Source organism: Pleurodeles waltl, chromosome 6 (assembly GCF_031143425.1).
Source record: "Pleurodeles waltl isolate 20211129_DDA chromosome 6, aPleWal1.hap1.20221129, whole genome shotgun sequence".
NCBI lineage: Eukaryota > Metazoa > Chordata > Amphibia > Caudata > Salamandridae > Pleurodeles > Pleurodeles waltl.
The window spans coordinates 1575562518-1575588692 of record NC_090445.1 but is presented as its reverse complement, the minus strand read 5'-3'; the positions used below and the strand labels follow the sequence as shown (position 1 = coordinate 1575588692).

Sequence of the window (26175 nt, the reverse complement as noted above, 5' to 3'; positions counted from 1 at the left end):
CATTTCCTAAATGCAAATTGGGCATTTAGGAAATGCAATTACCATTGATTCCAAGTTGATGGTAAACATGTGCATTTTTAAAAAAGCACCCAAAGATGCTTTTTTTTTAAAAGTGCAATAGAGCACACACGTGCCCCTAGGGCATATGTGTGCTCTACAAATGCACCACTATTTTTGGGGTGCATCACAGGGGCCCTTTTGGCCATAGCCATCTTTGGTTTTGCATTTCCAATAGGAAATCGCTATTTCGGAAATGCAAAACCATCCCATTGTAACAAATGTCATGAGATTTCTTAATTAGGATTTCCTAGTAGCGATTCCTACTTTGTAGGAATTGCTATTAGGAAATCTGTATTTTGATAGATATCATTTTGCATTTCCTAAATAGCGATTTCTGTGGAGTCCATATTTAGGAAATGCAAAATTGCATCTAAGTACATCTGGCCCAAGATGACTAGTGTGTGTTTTAGGGATTGAATACTCTACCTATAGATAAAGATGTGTTGATTAGTGCAGTGTTGTAGCTAGAAAGTGTAGAGTTGATCCATTTTGACTTACGTTGAACTGTCAGCTGACCCTGGATTTTCTGCGTAGGTTTCTCCACCTGCAGTAGGGCTCAGTGGTTTGAACATGATGAAAGAGGTTAGTTGGGATGAGAGCAGCTGTATTTTGGGAAGGAGTATGTCTCTTGGATTTCTTTGATGCTACCATCGATATCTGCAATCTTGGACATCAAGCTCTTATGAGTCTCACAATCTTGGTTGGTTGGGTCTTTGGTGGTGGATTCATGACACAAGGACAAAATACCGAACTAGCTATTATAGAACTAAGATCCATATCCATTGGAGCTTCAAAGGCGAGTCTGTAGAAAATCTTCCCTTTTCAACATCTCTCTAGCTATCATCTCACTTAATCAACCTAAGCTTTGTAGGATCCCAAAGTATAATAAATGGACATTTTCATGGTCATCATTATTATTTTATTTTGACCTAGCTCATTAAAACACATTAAAATGAATCAATATAGGTAAACATTTCATACAACAAGCCCATTAACAAAACAATTGAAATTAGATCTCAGTGCATTATACATTGAGTTCAGTACTTTTAAACTTACACTAAATCCAGATAAATAACATCTTCATTCTAAACAGTCCTTTAACTGTACAACCACCAAAGGAAATTTAGAAACTGCAAAACAAAGATATGGGTGTAATAAAGTGAACACATTTACATAGACTACTCTGTAATGAATAATAATTTTTTTAACTAATACTGGGTGCAAGGAGCTGAAAAAAGTACAAGAAAAAGAAATGCACACAAGATTATTTGGATGTACAATCTAAGAGGTGGCATGGACATGCATTTCAGGAGTTCTTGTTTTAAGAACACTAAGCTGGGCAGCCACTAATTTCATCATTAAACAGCGTAATAAAACGCATTCATAGGGGTGCCTGATCCAGTCAAGATATTGCTCTGTGCCTAAACAAGACAGAATATAAGCCCCCATATATGGTTTAAATGCTCTATTTTTATTTCACTAAATGATCAAAAGCCCAATTCCTGTTACCAGTGTATGTTATTAACAGACAGCACATCGGGCACATCAGCATTACACCAGAGGCCCAAATAAATTGCCATATTCCTGGCATGACCCAACCAATGAAAAAGCATTTTCACAATAATGTCTCTTCATAGAGATGAATGTTGATTTATTTACACTTATGTCCATAGATTGGTAGTGGTCCAGTCGATCCTATTGCATCCCAACAGCTTGGTGGCATTCATACACATAGATTGCTTACCTGGAGGTAGAGAATAGTCTTCAAAATGTGTTATCTGTAACGGCTGGCAACTTGTATAGCCCCAAATGCCTGAATCATATGTTGCAACAGTTTTAGACTTGTAAGTCTTTTTTGGTGATAGGCTATGCATATTGTCTCATTCTACTAATACTGTTGAACAGGAATGCATTAAGAAGAAACCAGTTTATATAGTCTCAAAGATATGACCCCCAAGAAATGGTCATGTATGTATTGTAACAGTTGGTCATTAATACAAATTGGCTTAAATATCACTTAAGTATAGCCAATTGACATTATCTTTGACTTATTTAAATAAGTGACATAGCCTAGAGATTTCATGAATGTCTTATAATAGAAATTAGGTGTTGTAACGCATTTGGGGTTTACTATAAAAGGAACAGCGTTGTAAGCACAACAAACCAGAGGAATCAGTTTACCATATACCTATGCACACCAGTAATTACTCCAGTTGGTGAATGTAGAGTGAAGAAGAATTGTGTTAAATGAGCCCTTCCGTTACAATTGAAAAGAAGATGTGCAGGTATAATAACCCTTGAAGCCTGATCAACCCAACTACTATCTACATGGTCAAACACCAGTCGCCAAACCACCCTCCTGTCACGGTCACTACCTCCTAAGCTGCAGCAGTTCTGCTGCTGCAATGAATAGCTCATATTTAGCTCTACTACGGAGTTTACTGAACTATTTAGGCTGCCTATGTGTGAAATGTAATAAGAGGCAGGGCTACAGTGAATCCCATATTGAGGTATTTATGGTTTTGAAGCCTTGAATACCCTCCTCCGTGCTTACTTCCAAATCAAAACAAGCTATAAAGGCGGTATTGACTGTATATACCACTTTGGACATCAAAGCTGCTGGGTCTCCGTTGGCACAGCACATGTTCCATCTGTTTTTAAATACAGTATTCTGGCTTGATGTAACAAAACGTTCCCCTTGTAGGAACTGCAACTAAAAAACAATCCATGGATAGAATTATAGGATTATAATTACTCTCATGTCACATATGGACTTTAAAAGAGTGTGTAGCTATCTAGACGTGGCATGGCACTAGCAAATGTAACACACGCCGGCCGAACAATGGTCTGACCAACCAATAGGATTGTGTGGATACTCTAAAAATAAATCTACATTGACAATCAGTCCTGTGATTCTTCACTACAGTATTAGGCTGACCAATGAAAATGTCTGGCTCACATAGAGAAAATCAGAGGCTCTTCCAGTACCAATCATTGCATTGGAATCAGGCACAAAGACTATGAAGAGAGAAGCTATTCAATCAATTGTTAGTCATTGCCTAAGGTATGCAAACATCTGATAACTCAACCAAATGACGAGACAAGCCCCTCCCAAAACAGTTGCTGTAAAAATTCATTAGGTAAACCTGAACCTTATCTGGGAAAAACACAACAATAAAGGCACAAAACCGGAAGCTTCTGGAGGCAAAATAATGATACAACAGGAGAGAACTAAAGATATCAATATGATAAGACCACACATAGGACATCACTTCAATGGTCCTCAGTGGCCCAGGTTTCTTGTAATAAAATGATATGGAAACTACTTACTATAGATATCCACGCCACATCTTGTGTCCTACATTCTAAACCAGCAATATTTCATGCAGGGCCGGCTTCAGGGCAGTGCGAGCGGTGCGGCCACACCGGGTGCTGACCTCAGGGGGGCGCTGTGTTTAGCAACAACTTACAAAACTTGTGGTTTAAAAATACCTGCTGAAAAGTTTCTTGTGAGTACAGCCTTCAGGTAGCAATTAAAATGTCAAGATATCTGTTGTGATTAATTTCCTGTCTAGCGGCAGCTTTGACTCGCCATCAAGTAGCATAGAGGGTGAATATGCCTGCTGCAACGAACAGAAAGATATTTTGTGTGGATAGCTGAGAGGATTAGTAAAGCCAGCATTAACAATTGCTTTAAAACAAATTAATGTATGTGAAAGGCGCTATGGCGAGATGAGGGGCACATTTGCTGGGTGGTAGTTAGGGAATCTAAGGAGGTGGTCATAGGGTGGGGGGGCGCCAAAAAAAGACTATCGCACAGGCCTCCACCAGCGCTATAGCCGGCCCTGGCTTCATGATACAATAGTCAACTGGGCGGCATTTATCTCAACTGTATCTATTTCAGTATTTACTTTCAGTCAGACATCCTCTGCTGCTGGTGGAATATTGCTTATGGATTTGCCTTCTTTGATTCAGTCATTCACATCCAGCTGAGACAAAGATTAAGGGCTTGATTTAGATATTGGTGGACGAGTTACACCATCCCAATGGTGATGGATATTCTGTTTGCCAAGATCGAATTCCGATAGGATATAATAAGATATAGACTTTGGTGGCCGGGATATCTGTCACCGTTGTGAAGGAGTAACTCAACCGCCATTATCTAAATCAGGCCCTAAAATGTATTCTCAATGAACGCACACTGGGAGAGTACTTCAGGGTGACTAATTTTCACACTTTTACTCGTGACTGTCCACTGGGGCTGCAAAGTATTCTGACCTCGGGTAAACTCTCATGACTTGGGACAACAATTTATTACGTTCTGCTCTACTGAAAGCTCTTTGTCTCTAACAAATTCAGACCGCACCCTCCCCACTTCCTCGCGTGTAGTGGTCAGCTGCTACAGGGTATTAAGCCTATTTAAAACAAGAGGCAATTACATTTTCTGACAAAGAAGGGAGGTTGGTTGCAAGTCCAACTGAATAAGAAATTGAGAATAAGAAAGTTGAGAATGATACAATTCATAGTAAAAATTCCTTAAAAAATCAACACAGGACTGCTGGTACCCAATTAGTAGATCTGAATGGCCTAACCCATCTGCTTATGTGTTCTTTTTAACCCAATTTTAACCCAATTAATAGGTCTGTTAATGATGGATAACATGTCCTCGAGGTTGTTTTCACCAATAATCAGCACTCTCACTAAAAAGGCCAGAGATGAAAAACAGGACAATGTTCTGAAGCTTCAAAGACAGAATGGGCTCCAAAGAGACATGAGTCAAGGGGAAGTGGGGAGTAATGTGTCTTTCTGTATTTGGACTCCCCTCTCTGCCATCTTCTACAAAGAACTGGTGACCACCAAATGGAAGTGATATTGGAACCTGGCTGAAAGCAGAACTAGTCAAATTTGTCTGGGTGGCACAGTCACAAACAGCATAGAATACAAGCCACTGGCCACACGGCCCAAAACTCATTCCATGAGATCTAATAAAATGTCCTCAGGTCGGGAAGAACCATTTAGAAGTGTATTACAATCTAAAGAAAACATATCCTCCACATTCACAGATTCCCTGAACGGTCTAACAGAACACTCCACAGTCAATTGCAGACGTATGTCTGCAGGTGGCAGGCAATCAATGATTTGTCTATTTCACCCTTGCAGAGATGCACTTGCAGAAAAAGCTCAAACAAGAGTAGAAATTGAATACCTTATTGGATGTTCAGAATTTGCAATTTATAAATTACAGACAATACTCATTTCTCTGGGAGGTCTTAGTTGGAAGCCACATTGGATTTATACATCTCTCATGAAAAGCCTTCGGTGAGCATGGCCTGTGAGTTCAGCAGCACTCAGGGAAATGCAAACTAAAGCAAGCAAAGGCAGTATGTCTGCATTGGCTGCCAGGCTTTTGGTATTGTCAATGCTTGTTTTTTTTTTTTTTTTTTTTGCTTTTTGCAAAACTTTATTGTTGGGGACGCTGCTGGGCCCTCATCAATCTAAAAAAAATTATTTTGGTCTTAAAAAGCACAGATTGCCAAAGTATTCCCAGGACCTTAAGAGAACTACTTGTGTTTGGATATGCTCTTTGTTAAAGGGTAGAATGCTGTCACTTACAGTGAAGATAGCCAATGGCTGAAGTGGGCTGACTCATTTGCTGATACTGTTTACTATAGTGGGGGGAAGGAAAGTATAACAAATGTTAACTACACAACAAAAGATCAATGACTGAAGAGAGCTGGCTGAAAGCCCCTGTAAGTATATCATATACATAATTTCAGTAGCAACAAGAGGTATTAGCTAACATAAGATATAAAAAGAGGCCCAGCTCAGCGTTTTCCGGCTTCCAACGGACTGCAGACGACATCGCCCTTAGCATTTGCACATTCTGTGGCAGGGCAAACACTCACACTGTAGGAATGTGTGGTGGCTGATTTCAGATACTGTAACGGTGGTGGGGAGGGTTGCACTGTCTTGAGGAACCTTTGTTTTTAAGTTTCCCAGGAAGCTGTGGACTCCTCTCCCCGCCTAGCCGCTGTGCCAACAGTTCCACTATGCAGGAATGTGTGGCCGCTGTTAACAGGTGCTCCAGTAGGGTGGGTGGGGTTCTGCGGTCTCGGGGAACTTTGGTCCTTTGAGTCCCGTGGCAAGTTCTGGCCTTTTCTGCCGGCCCGACCTCAGGTCAGAAGTCCTGCACTACAGGAATGTAATGGCTGAGAAGAGAACAGGTGCCGTGGTGGTGTTTCTGCTCAATTTTGACATTCGAGGTCAGATGGTAATTTCTCTCTGGCCCAGGCCCCTCTGCACAAATTCCTCCAGGTTTACCTACATGGTTTGATGTGAGGAAATAGGTGTCTATTTCGGAGTTTGCGGGTCGGAAGGGGTAGGCAGTATAAACCCCCCTATGAGTGGCAGAGTGCTGGAATCTTTAGTTGGGCAACTCAAACCTTATTTTAAACTTTCCCAAGTTCCTCCGCTGCATGATTTATCTAGACGCATATTCTTGCATGCTTTATGATATTAAAAATAATTACAATTTGTTGCTACTTTTTCACAGTAACAGGCACAGTGCACATTTGTGATGACATATTTTTCAACGCTTCCCACCAGTACAATACTCACTTTTTTTAGCAGATTATGTTTCAACACACCAATGACTTCATCCTCTTGATCTTTTTTTGTTGGGGCCCAATTTCCAGGAAACAGAAACCTGCCATGAATTATTCTTGGAAATCCATTGTTTTGCGCGCGGCCCTCACTGTCTTCTAACTCTCGTCTAACAGTGTGCCACATTGTGTAGCTACAAAAGCAATGGCCTGGTTCTGTAGTGACTGTTCCCTTGTGAAGGATCCAAATCACCTTGACACAATGTGACTGTAGCCTCGAGGTCTGACCTAATCACACCTTGAATGGGGAGATTCCTCCCTTGGGTGGGAGCCTGAGTACCTCTATTGAACAACTGGTTTAAGAGAATGCATGTCCAATTGTTTTTGCTAAAACAGAGGAGTTTTGTGTGTGGAGGGGAGGGTGAGAGGGACATCCGGAGGCCACATGTAAGGCGATGCACACTGTAGCTGCAGGCCCAACTTGCATGACTCGGTAGTGGGCCCAACCTGTCTGGGCTTTCATCTTTTTGTGTTCAAGCTGCAGAACAACGAAATAGTTAATTAACGGCGGAGTTAACCATTTATCAACACTGAAGCAAACCACACGTACACCATAATGCCCAGAGGAAGTCTATACGGAGATGTGGCCTAGTGGTTTAGATGCTAATCTTTGAACTCTGTTTTAATACCAGCTTCGACACTCAACCTTGCAGCTTACTTATAAAGTGATTCGGGTCACCATCGGGGTCACTCCCAGGGCCGTACGGACTCCCCACCCTTCAAAGACCCCCATCCCACCCACTTGGCACAATGCCTTTGTAGATGAGACTAGTTAACTGACACTTTAAGTGGTCATTCAGCAAGGTTTGTATGGCGGCTCCCTTCATTTCGTGTTGTGTCACTGATTGCGACACTTGTTTTGGGGGTCCCAATAAGACATCGTCACTTCCCAGTGCCCACCCAATCTGACGCAAGACCCTAACGCTGTCCACCGTGGCTGTCTGAAACGCGTTTTGATATTTCCGCATGCTCACGGTCTCTTAGAGCTCCTGAAAGGCAATATGCTAGCGCTATGTGAAATATTTAAACAACAAATGAACCATGTGACTCTAAGCAAACCACTCATTTTCAGGGGCTTACATTGTACATATGTTGTGATGTAAATATAATTGAAGGGTTCTGGCAAGTGCTCTCTCAATTACACGGGCGTAGCCAGATGGTCACGAGCCCGTAGGCAAGCAAGAGAGATGTGCCATATTTGAAAAACCTCTACAGCTGGGGTGCACTGGAGCATTCGCACCCCCTGGTTTGGTAGGATTGCATCTGCAGCACTGATAATAACCGCACATGGATCCTCCCTCATCACCATCCCCACCCCTCACTTCTCTTATCCCTTGCACCTCTACCTACCCCATCAACTTCCACACTCCTCCCTTTCTTTAAATTACCCTGTTTTAGTTCCTCCCTTGCTAACTTTTTTTTTCTATCATAGTTCTCCTTTACCTTCTCCCCCATTTCTCCCCTTCCTCTTGCCCCACTTCTCCTTCATCTTCTCTGCCTTCTCTCTGGACAAAGTCAGTGACGCCGTCTTTATGTAGTGTAAAAGGCCATTTATTTCGGACAGGATTGTATCTTATACATAACATTGTGTATACTCAATTTCAAATTAAGTTTAAAACACCACCCTTCAAAACTTCTTTTCACTCATTCCCTCACTTTGCCTCTGTTCACCCATCTTCCACTTCAATTCACCCACACATCTCCCTTTTCCTTTTGTCCCCTTCCTGCTACGGGCATCCCCCACGCTATCATCCTTCACCAGCTTCTTTCTCCCCCCTTGAAGGGTGGCCACACCAGTATCTGACTCTCCACCCTCCTCCATCTACTGCCACACAATCCCCATGAGCAACCTGCCCTAACAGGCGTTCACCAAGACTCAACAATTATTCCAGCACCCCCATTCAGAAATCCTTCACATGTTCCAATCTTCCGACCACGCAATGGGCTGGCGCAGAAGAGGCCGGTCCCTCCCACCTCCAAACTATTTAACCCTACCCTTAATTCCACCCCAACGCACCTAAGCCCCAATCCTGTCCCCTAACGTCACTTCCTACCCGAAAGCTCCCTTTGAGAGACTAGACCGCATCTGCTCTCCACGGGCCCTCTATTCTGTTTGTGACTAACACGTTCTCCAACCTCACTTTAATCTTGTTGTCTCTGTGTCGTTCCTCCCTTTCACAGCTGTCACCCGTTCTCTCTATCTCAGTCTCAATTCTTCATTCTCTTGTTCTCTCCACACCAACTCTTCCTCCTTCCTATATCATTTGTTCGTTATTCCCTTTCCCTCTTCAACCTTAACTTCTTTTCCTCCCTTTCCTCTCTTCATCCTTTATTCTCTCTTACCTTTATCTTCTTTCATTTTTTAGCTCTCACCTATAGTTTTACTATGTCTCTAAGCTTTCTCCATTACTATCCACACTTTATCTCTCTATTCTCCTTTACTGTCTGTGACAGCAAATCTCTCCTACCCTCTCTCCGGAGTAGGGATAGTCACAAAGCAGGCACTAGGAAAAAAAAGAAAGAAAAAATAAGACTGGCCAGACCAGGTGGCCTGTTAACAAAAAGCAGTTGGAGCAGTGCAGAACCCACCCCATCCCTATGGGCCCTGGTGCCACTGAACCAAAGCCAACGGGATAGGAGGTCCTAAGAACACAAAAGAGAGCCGTTCCCACTCGGAGGAAGACTGTCACAGTGCGGAGTAGTGACGGTGTGAGGGGCAACTGGAACCCTTGATTTGGAGAGGCTGCCACATCATGGGGAGAGCTGCCCCATCATAGTGAGAGCTGCTGGGCCTATCCCCCTGCTACAACATGCTGGGAGAGCGCGTGCCGGTGTCTAGCCTTTAGTCCCCTACAAATCATGGGTGTATGGACGTCGATTCACGAAAAAGCCGGGGGTAGCGGAAGTGATATCACATACCCTTTGAACTTAATGATGTGACAGGTTGTGACTTGATATGACCTTTGACCCTAAATCTTCCCAGAAAGTGATTTAACATGATCTTAATCTCATTGACTTTGTAATAATTAACATTACTGAAATAACAAAATGATAGATTGATTAATATGAAAACTAACAAATGTCTATTTTAGATATCATCTATATAAAGGCGCTGACCTGATATGTCAAAGAAACAGGTACTAGAATTGTAGTAAGCAAGTGGAGTGAGTGTGACATCTTCTAGGGGAGATCAGAGGGTAGGGGGTTCTCTCACCTGAGAGAACATTTTGGAAACAATTGCCTTCAATAGTGTATTTTAAAGCACAATTTTCACAAAAAATGCTAAAATGCCATGGTCTCTGAAAATACATTTATTCAATATTCAAGTCCTTTCATGGTGTGCCAAGTTAGGGAAACTTGACAGCCCCTATGAGTTGACCCAATTATGTTTTTAAAATGTCCTCAGAGGGCCCCCTGTATGCCAAAAATTACCTCCCTAGCTAGGACCAGAATTTTGCCATGGGTGCCCAAACATTACATACAATATGGCAGCTTTATAGTTTTGCTAATGCTGCCGTCCATGTACTGTGGGGGACCTATATAATCAAAAGATACATCTAGTATGTCAAAGGACCACATTTTGTCACGGTGGCCCCCTGACATGCTATGGTTGTCCTCTCATATGCCAAGAATTTCCTCCAGTGTGCCAGGAATTTGCTACAGGTGTTGTCGCGTGGGCTCTCATTATCCTAAATGAGACTACTGGATTTCTAGGCAGCAGGATCGATAACGGTGTGGGGGACTGAGTCTGACCCACGTGTAAGGAACTCTGTCACCCTAAATCTGGTTGTTGCTCCGGCTAACTAGCAGTGCCTCATTTCTCCCACGGGGAAGAAATGATTGGGCAGCCGAGCGCATGACATCTTTGGAACTTCTCAGGGAAGTCGTGGTCACTCAGATCCAAACCAACTCTCTCATTCACAATATGGTCTCATATACAAATGACAAAGACAGTATAAGTTTTATATAATGTTTTAATAAAACGACTGTATTTTAGATATTAAGGCGTGAGCCGCAATAACCAGAACAATACAAAATAGTAGGATGGATATAGTAACCAGGAGAGTAAAACATAGAAATAAAGCTATCATAATTCCTAACCGTTTCTACTCACCCTCTGCTTGTTCTATTTAGAGCACAGCATGTTAAGCTTTCAGCTTGCCTATTAGAATCACTGTGGGGATATCAGCCCTCATACCTGAGCAAAGACCTGTGATCTTGGTTCAGCATCTGCAACGAGGCAGTCAGCGTCAAGTTGTGGTTCCCTGGTCGGAATCTCCCTCTTGCGTGTACTGGGACAAGGAAGTAATTTTATAACTAACATGTCAGCATGATCACAAAATGTCCCTACGCAGGAATGCCCAGTCTAAACTCTTACCACGTCTATCGGCAATGTACCAGACTGTATCCTTGACTGAAGCACAGAGTAAACATGTTATGGAGAACTCCAGTGCTGAAGTAGGCAAAACAGTGTGATATGAATAAAAAACAACACCGTAGAACTGGCTATTTGAAAAATAACAGTACGAAGCCTAATAAAAAACATGTAGAGCAAAGTGCACAGAGGCTCTAAGCTATTAGCAAATGAATAAAATATATTCAGGGCAAAATGCACAAAGGCCTAAAGCCTGAAGCTAAAGCGCAATGAATACGTAAAACTAACCCCACTACACCCTCCCCTTGTCGGTAGCAAGTGGTTCCAATAACATAAAAGGATGCCCTAAATATAAACAATATCTAAAACATTTCGACAAGGTGAGAAGACAACAAAGTCATAAATTTAGGTAACATGTGAGCATAACCAAATTCAATATAGTGTCAATTTTGTAAAATCCAATCATCAGACAGAAGCAATAGAAAGTAGGAGTTCCTCCACTTCGATATATGTCAATATCGGAAGATCCACGCCACAAAGTACCATGGAGCAGGTGTGATCCAAAGCCCCAAAACCATTCAGGGCGGCACCCCGTGTAGGGCCTATGAAAGAGACACTACCATCTTCCTCCAGGAAGGGAATCTCATAAACTGCCTCACGAAGCAAGCGCATCCGTAGTGCACAAGTCTGGGAATGAGCCCTCATCGGGAACATCAACAGATCAGCATCGACCATTGGAGGGCGCTGCAATGAGAGACAGAGAGCCAGTGCATGTTCAAACGAGCACCAAAGGCACCGAAACACGGGTTGCACACAATCCAAAACCGGTCTGAATGACAGAGACCAGTCGCACTCCAATTATCCCAGGAGTGTTGCTCCAAAATGCTGCATCATGCGTTCACGACACAGCTGCGCTGATGGGAGCAGCAGTACAGGATCTCGTCGTGACGGGACAGCCATTGCGAAAAAATAGCAATAACAGCAAGACTCCAGCCAATAAAGCCAAAGTAATCGGGAAACCCCCAAAAACGCTTCCGAAAATAGAATGTATAGCCGAGGGTATCAAACCGAATATGGAAGAGAAGGTATTAGCAAAACCAACACCAACGACTTTGAAAAAATGTGCAATACCAGCAGTGCTGGATGCATTAAATATACGTCCCACAAGTTCACCGAAGTGAGTCGGAAAGTTAGTATTCAAAAGGGACTGTATCTCCGCCGATGACCTTGCCACCTGAAGTGCGTAGGTCTCGCTAGCAGATGTAAGGGCCACATGCTTTTGAAACAATAAAGCTTTTAGCCGACTCAACTTGTCGAAATCAACCTTGGAAGTAGCAATATGAGGCCAGATGTCCGCTACCTCCCTAATTTGAGTGGGGGGAAACAACACATTCCCGCAGCACGCAACGGCCTTGTTGACAACGACGATGTAAACTATTCCGGCACGCATGCCACAGCAGCGTTCGCTGTTAAGAACAATGTAACTGCCGTTAGAAAGCACCTGGAAAGTGTTTTTAATAACCGGGACTGGAACTCCCTTCAGATAACAAGCTAAGTTAGCAATCAAAGCATTACACGCCCCGTGCAAGGACAGCTGTTTACAAACCATTGAATGGCTGACAGAAGCTTCGCATTCGCTGCCGCTAAGAAAAACCTCCTTCAAACCATTAACACATCTGTACTGAAAGGGAAGGTCCCACACCTCGTGTATGTAACTGTCTCCCAATAGTTCATATCTACTCACCGGAATATGCTTCAAACACGAAGTAAATTGCAAAGTAGAGATAGGCAAATTAATAACCCCATGGATCAACCATTCAGCTGATGGAATCTCAGCTACCGTGAAAGGCAGTTTCTCTAATTTTTCAATATTTAACATAACATATGTTGCTTCCTTTTTAGCCATCAGTTGTTGTTGACGAGTCAAATTAAAAGAGATAAAGATCTCCCTGGCACGAACGTGCTGCCATGGAACGCGACCCGCCTTCAAGGTCTGAAGAGTCCGACCCAGCTGCATGATGGACCGCGTCTGACTCTGCCCATGATATAAAGAAGACATGTCTGATTTAATAATGTCAATAGCAGAGGACACAATGCTGTCAATCGTGTAAACACGTTCAGAAAGGGTATGCATGCCATTATCAACAACAGACAAAGTCTGCATCAGATTTGCTTGATCAATCTGCCTCAACCGGGCTGCAGCCTCTTGTTGTGAAAGCTTCCAAATCTCATTATAAACCTTGTATAAGAACCTTTTCTTCCGTGGTACTCTGGGACCTGACAAAAAATCTTGTAAATCAGTATTATTAGACAGTAACATAAGATGTGACTTAACTGCATCCAGCGTGGAGGACTTCAACCATTGCTGACAAAGCTTCCCCACACTGTATGTAGTTATAATATCAGCATGTTCTGGTGAAACGTAACGAGGGTCTGCCCTACTAGTCCTGAACCCCCCTGAAGAGGTGACAAAACGTTGATGACACATATTAGTGTCTACAGGCCATAATAACCACCCGCCTGGATGTAACGATGAAGTGTTAAGTGTACCATTCTGGACCCAATGTGTAAAGTCACCGAAAGTAGCATTCATATAGTGCTGCCAATTTTGTAATTTAGAAGGGACAGGTATACTAGGCAAAGTTAACTCCTTAATTGTCGCTAAGCCCAAACAGCTAGTCTGTTGTACTGTGTCATTGAGGAAAATCATCTGCACAGGGATAATACATGCTCTAAATAACGTGTCCCTGCCTCGCATTTGCCAATTTTTCGTACCCCAAACACTTTTCAAGTCAACAGTTTTCAACCAGTATTCATATCCTTCGACCGACAGTTTAGATACAAACAAATTAGAATACAGTAATTTAGTATCGGTCAATAACATTTGCTTATTAGAATACGGTGTAACTTTAAAATAGTAGGACCTAGCATTACGCGGATCATGCCCAGTAAAATATGCAAATTTGTCATAATACGTTTTTGAACTCCCTTGTGGAGGAGTCGAGCAATGTTCCCATTGCACATAATTAAACATGGACTTAGGGCTACTAGCTTTATGAATAAAGTGGTGTCCATAATAGTTGTAACAAAACATGTCACCATGATTATCCCTAAACTGGTAAGCATCTTCATCGTCATAGACAGTATAATATTGCAAATCCGTTAGCATAGAATCTACTGTTTTCACATCCCAATCATCAGAAACAATGCCAGGTATAACAATATCATTCATTGATAATTTGAGGACATACGGTATTTGAATCAATTCAGTGGGACCATATATATCAAACATTACTTTATCCCACACAATTCCATCCGGAACTGGTATAGCAGAAATGTTCACTGTGGACAAGTCTCTTCGAACCATATGAGACGATAAATGTGGTTTCAACACAGTCTCCACGTGCTCAATGTCAGATCGATCAGGAAGAAAATGACCATGTATTATCAGAAAAAAAGTAACCACAAATCCCAACCATAATAATATAGTCATCACGGCCAAAAATAGCCAAAAATAGTTCCAAGGAAAAACAAAATATGTTCGTTTAAGCCATCCCAGCAGCCGTCGTGGACCGTGGACAGAAGACATCGAAGACGAGGAGCCGGACCCATCATTATCAGCGTCGTTGAAGCAGCCAGAAGCAGTTCTAGCAAAAGGTGCAACTCTGAACGAAGAAGCAGACGGAGGCTCCCGCCGTGACACGCTATAAACCACATGTTCAGAAACATCAGTAGAACGTACAGCAATTTGATCACAAGATTCCATATTAATCGCCGTCGGTGGAACGATCGCAAGATCATCATCCACCCTCCCCAAGCTCGGAGAGGAAACAGTGTCGGTGAAAATCACCTGCAGCGGGACCTCATACCCAGTAGTGAGAGGGATTCCGGAACTACTGGGTGTCCCCCTTGGTTTGCTGTGCAGAATCGGCCACATGTTGTAACTTGACATTATCAATGGAAACAAAGCGATTTCCTTTGGCCCCTCGCAGCGGCGGTAAAATCACAGTTCTCGTGCCGCTCACCCCTAACACAGGGACAGGTTCTCGATAAGAAGGACCAAATTCTTTTTTAACTGCGACCTTTTCACGCACCAGATCCCCAATCCTGGGTATCCAACCAGTAGGTGTTACTGGCTCATCCTTAATTCCTGAGGAGGCAGCATTGGCAGAAGAGTTATCTTCATGGAATTGTTGTAAATCCTGCAAAACAGTGACACGATCATTTATGTCAAAGGGCGTATCTGCCGCCTCCACACCAGGACCATCTAGATCAGGAACATACATTCGTGTTCCGAACAGGCACTCATATGAAGTACGACCCCCCAGTGACCGTCTAGGCAAGTTATTAAGTGCTCTCTGTACTCCATATAGGTGGGCTAGCCAACCACGACCCGTACCTATAACTCTGGCCGTTAAGGACTGCTTTAAATCACGATTTAAACGCTCCACGACAGAATTTCCCTCGGGATGAAATGAGACGAGAATTGGAGTTGGACCCCCAACGAAGCCATGGTGTCCCTGAATGCCTTAGAGGCAAAAGCAGGGCCCTGGTCCGAATGAAAAGCCGCAACTGCAAATATATCGACAAAGATGCGCAAATCTTTAATAACAGTGCGAGCGTCAGCCGAGCGTTGTGGCCATACCCATACAAATCTGGAGCACGAATCTACAGCAACCAATATATATTTGTATGCACTATCTGGTATCAGCGGACCACAATGATCCAAGTACACACACTGTAATGGTTTGTTTGAAATCAGAAGGGGCGTCTGCTGCGGGCGTCTAGCCGACAATGTCTTAATTTGTTGACAAATGTCACAACAAAGGACATACTGTTTCGTCTCCTTATAGAGACCAGGCCACCAGTAACGAGCCTGTAAAAGTGAAATTGTGCCAGCCACCCCAGCATGTGCAGAAGCCACCCCCTCATGTGCTGCAGAAATTAATCGAGGTCTCTCAATTTTATTGGGAATTTCACGTACACCAATGCCTGGAATTGTAACAGTAGCATTTAGCGCACCATTCAAGCAGTAACTATATTTTGAAGGAAATCCTTTAGGAAAGGGCGTGCCATCAGCAGTAGCTTGTATGGCAGCTGAAATTTCTGTGTCTGGTTTTGAACTCGAACGAGTCACTGCGGCCACAGTGGCGACAGCCACTGCCGACTTCGCGGCTTCATCAGCCAAAGTATTCCCAGCAACGTGTATTCCAACGCGCTGGTGTCCAAGTGTATGCACAACATGGACTTTAGGAAGCGTTTCCTTTAGATCCGCAACCTTACCCCACAACATTTTATGCTTAATGGTATTGCCTTTAGAATCTCTGAACCCATTCATCTTCCAATAGTGTAAATATTCGTTGAAAGACTGCACACAGTAGTAGGAGTCACAGACCAGCAAGGTTAAAAGTGCCGGATCCGCGTGCTCCAACGCTAACAATAGAGCTTTGAGCTCAGCCAGCTGTGCCGTGCAATCTCCCAAGGTTTTAGTATAAGTATGTCGGGGGCAGAACACTTCCCCCTCCATAGTGCCGCTCACCACCGCACATGCAGCAGAATATTGTTGTTTAGTCCCAACCGCCGGTTGCGCAGAGCCATCAGTATACATGACCACTTTATATTGGTCAATAGGCAATGTACCAGCAGGAACAGGGTATTCTATTTCGTATTGAAGAAATTCTTGAGTCTGCAGTTTAGGGTCAAATACATAATCTACATCAGTGGCTGTCAAAGACGTAGCCCACTGTATCCATCGCGGGTGTAAAGCTTTCGAATTAGGAACACTCGCTTTTGTAACAGCCTCTAAGGCCGGAACCGGGGAAACGACAACTATGCGTTGACCCTGGGCCAGCGGTCTTTCTTTAATAACAGCCATCTGTACTGCAGTGAGAACTTTCTCAGTTTGTGCAAAACGTTGCTCTGCAGCAGATTACAAGTGAGATTTGTATGCAATCGGGACAGTCTCCCCTTCATTAAAGGTGACATAAGTAAACCCAACAGCCCCAGGTATTACCCTGATCACTAAATGTGTCTTATTGTCCCGAGTGTGTAAGTGTTTAACTGCTAAAAGATCACTCTGTAATTCTCGCAGTATGTGTGTATGTTCAATCGTCCAAAGTTTACTCGAAAAATTAGGGCGAATCAACTCGTATAATGGTTTTATACGCGTTGCATATTCAGGAATGTAAGTTCTGCCAAAATTCAGAAACCCCAACAATGACTGGAGCTTCCGAACCGTATTAGGAGGCTGCAATAAAGCACATTTCTCCAAAAAATGTGGCGCTAAGCTCTTACCCTCACTCGACAACTCATATCCCAGGAAAATGACGCTGAGGAAAGCAATCTGCGATTTCTTAAAATTGAATTTATAGCCAATATCTGCAAATCCCACAACAATGCGCGATACACGCCTTAGATGTTGCAGAATCTCATCACCTGTCAGATATATGTCATCAACATATGATAATGCTTCAGGGTCGAACTCATGCAGCATTTCAGTTACACGAGCCGAAAACAGTCCTGGGCTATTCTTATACCCCTGAGGCAAACGACAACATTTTTTCTGAGAGCCAAACGCACTGAAACAGGTATAGTCCTGACTCTCAGGCGCTATATTCTGGCAGAAAAATCCATTCGAGATATCCAAGGTTGTTTTGTATTTTTTACGCACTATATTATTCATAAGCGCTGCGCTATGTGAATTCTGTATTGCATATGTGCGTGTATGACTATTCAAATGTCGGTAATCCACCACTATCCTATATGAATGGTCCGGTTTAGCAACCGGAAACAAGGGATTATTCATCGGCGAGACACAGGGCTCAATAACACCCTGATACTCCAATTCAGTAAGAATTTTCCTAACCGATGCCCTAGCCTCAAATTTGATAGGATATTGCGGTTGTGGCTGAGGTTCGCCCTTTATTGGTATTACATGATAAGGTGATTGTCTGTCCCACCCCACGTTATTTCTATACAAGGCGGGAGCCTGTGCTAGAGCCCATTATTTACTATAGGACTCCGCGAGTTCTCTCGGAACAAGTGGTGAGAAGGAAGGTGCAATAACCTCCTCCCCAACTGGACAGTCGCGAACAAAGTCAGGTGGCCAATCTTGTTCGGCCAACAGAACATCAAATGATTTTACCACATGGTCCCAAAAAATGGCGTTTATAACACGGTCAATGTCCCCTTCCAATCGCAGAGTTACTTCATATACTCTATCAGGATCAGAGACTCGCATATCCGCCGTCTCGACTTGTATGAAGTCATCAGTTGCTTTCACCTCCAGATGCTCTAGAAGACTCCGGCGAACTATTGTGACCTCTGCCGCGCTGTCTAACAGTGCTAACGCCCATGTCTTGTTCGTCAAGAGAACTCTCTTCTTGAGCGGCATGTCTAACTGAGACAGCTGCCACTTTCTTCTTTTTGAATTGCTGTTTCTGTTGCAGCGGTTTCTCTTCTTGTTTAATAGAAACCTCCGCTGAGCGTTGTGAATCCTGTCTCTGTTTCACGTACTCCGTCCTCCGCTCTGACCGCCCACCTCTCTCACTTCTCTTTTCCGAGGAGTCCTGAAAGGAACGAGATTGGCGTGTATCAGTATATTGATATCTATCAGGCGTCTTCAAAGTATCCCTATTCCTGAGATTATACTTATTCTGAGGGGTCTCCGGCTGCGGAGACTGCCCATCATCCTTCTTAGGTGTTTGCTGTTTCTTTTCCCAGCGCTTTTTCGAACCCTCAGGTTGTTGCTGTTTAGCATGATCTTGATTATTTTTACCCTGTAACTGGGGTTTTTGTGGTCTAGCCCCTAGGCTATCACGACCAATACTAGAATATGTTTCCGCTATTATTCTCGGAAGCTCCTGCTCCTGTTGAAGCAGCGGAACATCCCGAAGACGCATACGCACAGCTAGTGCTACTGCCTCTCCTTTGAGATTACTCAAAATAATAGAAGAAACTGTGGCAAAATTGCCCAGCAACTGCATGCCCAAATCCAAGGCAGGGGCAGCCCCATATTCTTCCTGTATCTGCTTAAGTACGTCCGGTAAATTAGCTAATGTCGGTGTACTGTGTGCCGTAGTGTAGAGCGCGGCAAACACCGTGCCCCAGGTATTACAAAGGTCCACCGGAGGAGCCATCCCGTACGGCAAACACATCGTCAAAATTCTATGTTTATCCTGAGGTCCCGTATGGGGAAATACTGCTTCCAGCGTATTAATTTTTTGCGCCAGCCAAAACGGAGTCTCCTCTCGTTTAGCCGGTAATTTACCCATAACTGAGTGTACAGTGGCCGGATTAAGACCCGGAACCACCGCCTGTGGGTGCGCTGGAGCAGCACGCGCTGCATTCGTATTTAATGTCTGCATCACAAACTGAACTAATCGTCTATATGTAGCCGTTAATTCTGTATATAAACGACGAACTTCAACCACTGCCAATTGAGCAACCGCAGGATGTGGTGTATATGTGGCCAATAAAGGCCAGGTAGGACTATCATTACTCAGTGGACCTAACCGTACTTGTGCTATTGTGTGTGGGAGGGCGCCATCAAGCCAATTATGGTGTTCTTGATAAGATAGAGGTATTTCTAAATAAGCGTAAGCCCTGTATTGCCCAGGGGCATTCGCAACTGTGTATTCGTGAAAAGTATTTGTTCCCCCATCCACTGCTGGAAAAGCGACCCAAGAATAAAAAAGTTCCGTTCTAAAGGCTGCATGGGCGTCCACCACAAAAGTGACTGGACCCCCCTGGACTGTCAGTCCATGTGTCAATAGACGTGAGCGGATGTCGCATGTTAATTGCTATGTTCACTACATTAGGATTCGCCATTTCATAAAAAACGGCTGCAGGCCAGAGAAGGCACACCAATATCGGGGTTTTTTCCTTTCAAAGTTCAAGCTTGAACAACCGACCACTAAGCAATAGGATGTACCCAACCTGTGGTGGCGGAAACCCTCAGCCCCACGGACGTCTCCGCATACGGAACCGAGGAGTCAAAATATATACGAGACCGAGAGAGTCAGTCGGACCCAAACATTAGAGCCAGACCAAACGTTGGCGGCGCCATGTCGCGTGGGCTCTCATTATCCTAAATGAGACTACTGGATTTCTAGGCAGCAGGATCGATAACGGTGTGGGGGACTGAGTCTGACCCACGTGTAAGGAACTCTGTCACCCTAAATACAGTTGTTGCTCCGGCTAACTAGCAGTGCCTCATTTCTCCCACGGGGAAGAAATGATTGGGCAGCCGAGCGCATGACATCTTTGGAACTTCTCAGGGAAGTCGTGGTCACTCAGATCCAAACCAACTCTCTCATTCACAATATGGTCTCATATACAAATGACAAAGACAGTATAAGTTTTATATAATGTTTTAATAAAACGACTGTATTTTAGATATTAAGGCGTGAGCCGCAATAACCAGAACAATACAAAATAGTAGGATGGATATAGTAACCAGGAGAGTAAAACATAGAAATAAAGCTATCATAATTCCTAACCGTTTCTACTCTCCCTCTGCTTGTTCTATTTAGAGCACAGCATGTTAAGCTTTCAGCTTGCCTATTAGAATCACTGTGGGGATATCAGCCCTCATACCTGAGCAAAGACCTGTGATCTTGGTTCAGCATCTGCAACGAGGCAGTCAGCGTCAAGTTGTGGTTCCCTGGTCGGAATCTCCCTCTTGCGTGTACTGGGACAAGGAAGTAATTTTATAACTAACATGTCAGCATGATCACAAAATGTCCCTACGCACGAATGCCCAGTCTAAACTCTTACCACGTCTATCGGCAATGTACCAGACTGTATCCTTGACTGAAGCACAGAGTAAACATGTTATGGAGAACTCCAGTGCTGAAGTAGGCAAAACAGTGTGATATGAATAAAAAACAACACCGTAGAACTGGCTATTTGAAAAATAACAGTACGAAGCCTAATAAAAAACATGTAGAGCAAAGTGCACAGAGGCTCTAAGCTATTAGCAAATGAATAAAATATATTCAGGGCAAAATGCACAAAGGCCTAAAGCCTGAAGCTAAAGCGCAATGTATACGTAAAACTAACCACACTACAGTGTCACCTTTACCCATATTTCCCGCCAGTATTCCAGCAATGGCATTTGTCCAAGACGTCCCATGCCAAAATGTACGAACAGTGTACTAGCACTAGCATTTTGCCGGGGTAGCCCATGTTCAAGTTTTGTCTCCAGTATGTCTGTGTTAGCATTTTGCCAAGAGTGCTTCTATAAGTCAAAATGCTTGCCAAGTCAACAGCAGATTTGCAAGCTTAACACATTCTCACTAATGCTCACTTACATTCATCTACACTCATTCGCATTCATTCATGAGCACTTGCACTAATTCATTTTCACTGTCTCTTGCACTCAATCTTACCCTGACTCACTTATACTTACTTTTTTTTCACATACACACACATACACAAAATTCCCGCATATAAAAATACATGCTCACACATACACTTTCTTACACAAACTCGCTCACCCACATGCATGCCCACAGCATACATTTACAGCCATTTTATTTTTCATACCTAAGATGCCAGTGAAAGTCCCTTTCCAGATTCTGCTGTTCCACTTTTTATTACACTAATAGTGAATAATAGACTACATTTCACTATTAATGTAATAAAAATGAACAGAAAACGAGGTTGGAGTCTGACTCAGATAATGCCAGTCAGCCCTGTGTTGTTGGCAGTGATTTCGCCACCTCTGATGCCAGGGATCTCACAGATAGTGCCAGAGGTCTCAAGGGGCAAGCCATAGGTTGCAGCTGTGACTTACGGTCACCCCTAAATGACGCCCATTTGTGTGTGCTCTCTAGGTAAGGAACACTGATCAGTGAAAGGGCAACAGGATCGAGTCCCACCCGCGGGGTAAACAGTCTTTGGGGGCAGAGCAGCTGGTATTCAAAGGCGGAAGGGGGCACTGTGGGTACAAGCAGTACTAGCCACAAGGCAGCAATCTGTGCCTTACATGAGACAAAGAGCGCTTATTAGCATTGAGCAGGAGGGTGTAGGTAGTGATCACCTACAGAGAGGCTTTGGGGCCAACTAGCCATGAGCTGTGGTAATACTGAAAGGGGCCCAAGCAGTGGGACACGGTGCACTGATGTATCAAGAAGGGTGGTGAAGCCGGTCAACAGTGTACCCACTATGTAACCCCGGGCATAGACATAGATCCCACAGAACCATGGCTCTAGGGAAGACAGTAACCCAGACTTGGTAGACCAACCAGTGGGCTCTTATACGAGGCCGCCACCGGGTGGCCATCCAGGGTGTCCATGGTGACAGGATTGGCTAGTTTAATACACGTCTGGTGGCTAAGGAGCACATAAGGCAAAATGAATATTCGGACATCTTCACTCTGCTAAAGGTATAAAATGTGGAGTCTGATTTGTTCATCTGAAAGAAGAAGATAAGAAGGACAAGGATTAGGAAAGAAAAGAACATTGAGAACTGGTTGGAAGCATTCAGGGTGGCATGCATCATTATAGAGAAGATGCTACAGAAGGCAGCAGCACTCCGGCTGAAGGAATCCAAATACATGAGGCATATAGCATGTTTCAAGGTGAGGCATGGGTACAACATGATCAACGGATCGGGCTAAAGGTACAAGCATGGCCAAACATGAAAAGGGATAATGGGGATATGGTGGCATTCGAGAATAATATGGTGGCAACCAGAGAAGGGGTGTACCGGAGTGAGCAGTCCTTTCACCAACCACTCATCAGCCATGGGGCTGCGTCACACAAGATGGGGGATGCTCGGGTTAGCTGCGAGGAGTAGGTAAGAGGCCCCTCCAGCTGGCCACAATGCCCATAATGATGAGGTAAGTGAGGAGACTGCAAAATGGCTACCCTCAGGTGCAGGAGTTGCAGGAGCTGATGAAGAGTTTGAGGAGGGTTTCTGAATGCCAGATGAGTGGGGGGAAGGAAGCGAGGACATATAGAAAGCTAAAGTCTGTAGGGGAGCACCCTGGGTTTTTAAGGTACAAGACTGCCAAGGAGTTGAGGTTGGGGGGCTAGTGGACATTTTCCAAGAGCCCTCTGTGCCAGACTTCATGATATCACCACTAGTAGTGGTACTGAAAAGAGGCCCAGGCCAAATCAGGCTCAGTTATCGTCTTTCAAATCCCGAAGGGAGCTCAATGAATGATGGCATCAAATACAGAGCACTATACAGCTGCATATGCAATCCTTGACAATGCTATTGACTTGGTGAAGTTGACAGGAAAGACGACACTGATAACAAAAGCAGTCATTAAGTCAGCATTCTGCCTGTTGCCAGTGCATGCAGCCAGCTTGAACCTTTGGGATTTTTTATTTGAGGGCCAGATTTACTATGACAAGTGCTTGCCATTCTCCTGTACTGTCTCATGCACTTACTTCGAGATGTTCACTACATTACTCGATTGGGCAGTGCACGGGAAGCTCCCGGATGGGGCTGAGCAGCTCTACTTGGATTCCTTCTTCTTTGTGGCGGCACCAGGCAGCAAACTGTGGGGGGTGTTATTGAAGGCATTCTTGAAGCTTTGTGGAGACTGGGGGAGCTGTTGGCAAATAATAAGACTGCAGGACCCACAACCAAGCTGACATATCTTGGGGAAAGAATGGCCTTGGAGTTGGAGATCACCACACTCCCAAGAACAAGCTAAAGGACTTGTGTAACAATTCACAGGGCTGTAAGCAAGGCAATGGTTACACTCAATCAATCATAAGCATTTATAAAGCGTGCTACTCACCCGTGCGTGTCTCAAGGCGCTAGGGGGATGGGGCTACTGCTGCTAGAAGAGCCAGGTCTTGAGTTGCCTCCGGAATGGGAGGTGGTCCTGGGTGGTCCACTGTGGGCGGTGCAAGGGCTGTTCAGTGAGGTCAGTTTTGCAGGGACAGTCATTCTAGTGGGGAGAGCATTTGTCAAACACCTGGTCAAAATACAGCCAAGGTAATAAGAGGGCACATCACAGTAGGCTCACGGCAGAGGTAAGACACGACCTGGCAATGTGGGACAGGTTCCTTGTGGACTTCACTGGCATTTTGATTTGGAGGGAGCCAAGGGTTTCATCCAAACAAGCACAGCTGTTTACAAATGCAGCAGAAAGGAGAGGCTTTGGGAAGCTACTTTGGTATGCATGGTGGGCAATAAAGTGTGTGGGCTCGCTAAGAATATCACAGCGCTGGAACTATATTCCTCATAATGATAGCCCTCCACATATGGGACAGCAGGTTGTGGGACAAAAAGATCACCCTGTGGTCCGGCAATTATGCAGTACTACAACTCATCAACAATAACACAACAGATTACCAGTTTATGTTGGCACTCTTCCACAAGCTTATCGAGAGGCAGCTCAAAGCAATCATGGAAATTAAGGAAAGGGTGCATAATTTCAATGGTTCATCCTTGATTACAGATGGAGACATTCAGAGAGCTTGCCTCAGGGGCCGACTGGCATATAATGTGTTTTTTCCCAGAGCAGTGGGAGCAGATAGACCAAACTTGGGAGTGCTTATTGACAATCCATTAGCACCCAAGAGAGCCTCAGTCATGTTACAGGAACGGTACCATATGAGCAGTGCTTATTTTGTAAATAAAAAGGTTCCGGTACTCAAAGCTCTCCTCTTAAACACGGCTGCTGCAATTAAAAGTGCAAGCACATAATACTGAGGCAGCGTAATCCCGAAGCCACCTCGGCCCTCTTCCATCAAATTTATAGCCACTCCCTGCCCCTTCAGCGAACTCTGTCAGCTTTCTGCTTTTCCCCTTTCTGACGCTTTTTCGATTTTTCTCTTCCTCCATCTTTCCCATGTGTCTTTTGCTCGCAGTAAATGCTTGAGACAGAAAACTAAGCGCTGTCCCTCAGAAATAAGCGCCAGTGCTCAGCACCGGAAACAACAAGCACAAATTAAGTACTGCATATGGGTAAGCTAACCAGATGCAGCTGACTGTGGAGAAATTCATAGACTGGGCCTTTAACAGCATGAACACTAGATCATCTGTACAAACGCTCCTGGTAGTGGCCCATTTTGCAAAGCTTGAGACAGGTCCACACCCCATGCATAATCATTATTGTAAGTAGACTAGGAGAGGATGGGGGTGCATCCAGGGCAATCCCTGTCTACCCATTGATTTTGGGGCATTTACAGAGAAGCTCAGGGTATTCTCTGGGTTATGCAGCTCTCAATATCAATCAACTATGTTCAGGATGGCTTTCTAAGGGCCATGAAAGCGAGCGCAGTAGAATCCACATCTAGGACAGTTGTGTAAGATTCTTGCCTGCAGGGCAGGACATGCACAAGAAGCACATGGTAATAGGTTAAAATGATTCAAGATGGGTTAAGAGGGCAAGGCAGACACTACTGCCTTGAATGCATAGATGCAGATGAATGGTGTCTGCTGTGCTTGATGCAAGCAACCCTATTGAGCCGGCTACTGGGGGAGGGGGACCTCCCCTATTCATTTATGAAGACAGGATGTTCCTGAGCTTACATCAGCTCATGGTAATAGTGTGCCGGGCAGTTGAAATAGTGCGGCTACCATCCATGTAGTTTGGAATGCACTAATTTAGGATAAGGGCAGCCACTACAAAGGTACAACGCAGACGTAGAGGAAGTCATAAGGAGGGTGGGCAGGTGGAAGTCAAATGCTTAAAAGAGTCATGTTACAACTGCTTGGTGTTACATTTATTTAACTCCCTAGGGGAACCCACAGGACAAGAAGATGGTGTGGCTAGTTGTACACTCGTAAATGGCATACGCACAGAAAGAAGCAGAAGTAAACAGAAGTTCAAGGGAGTCTGGCTGGGAAACAAACTGATGAAGTGGTTCAGCAGGCCCAGCATGGCCTGAGAGTAGCTGCTTCCAATGGTTTAGGGCTTGCTTGAGACCCAGAGTTATCCCAATGTGCTAGTGGTGTATCTAGTTGGTAATGATCTTACAATATTAGGCCTGGGGCAATTGTTGGAGGCAATGAAATGAGACAAGACAGTGATATCCTAGCTGATGGGTCATGCATGCACCATATTGTCTGAACCCATACCCAGATTTAAGTGGAGGGTGCATCAGAACA

The 26175-nt window shown here is 44.2% G+C and overlaps 1 protein-coding gene across 1 annotated transcript in view; it reads right to left on the bottom strand.

Moving 5' to 3' along the window:
• The window catches only part of RNF224 (ring finger protein 224), a 171418-nt gene extending 164567 nt beyond the window's left edge, over positions 1 to 6851 (bottom strand). Inside the window, exon 1 of the mRNA XM_069241339.1 lies at positions 6679 to 6851. The gene's annotated coding sequence lies outside the window, so the exon portion shown is untranslated. The remainder of the gene's footprint in view (positions 1 to 6678) is intronic.
• Between the last annotated feature and the right edge of the window lie 19324 nt (positions 6852 to 26175).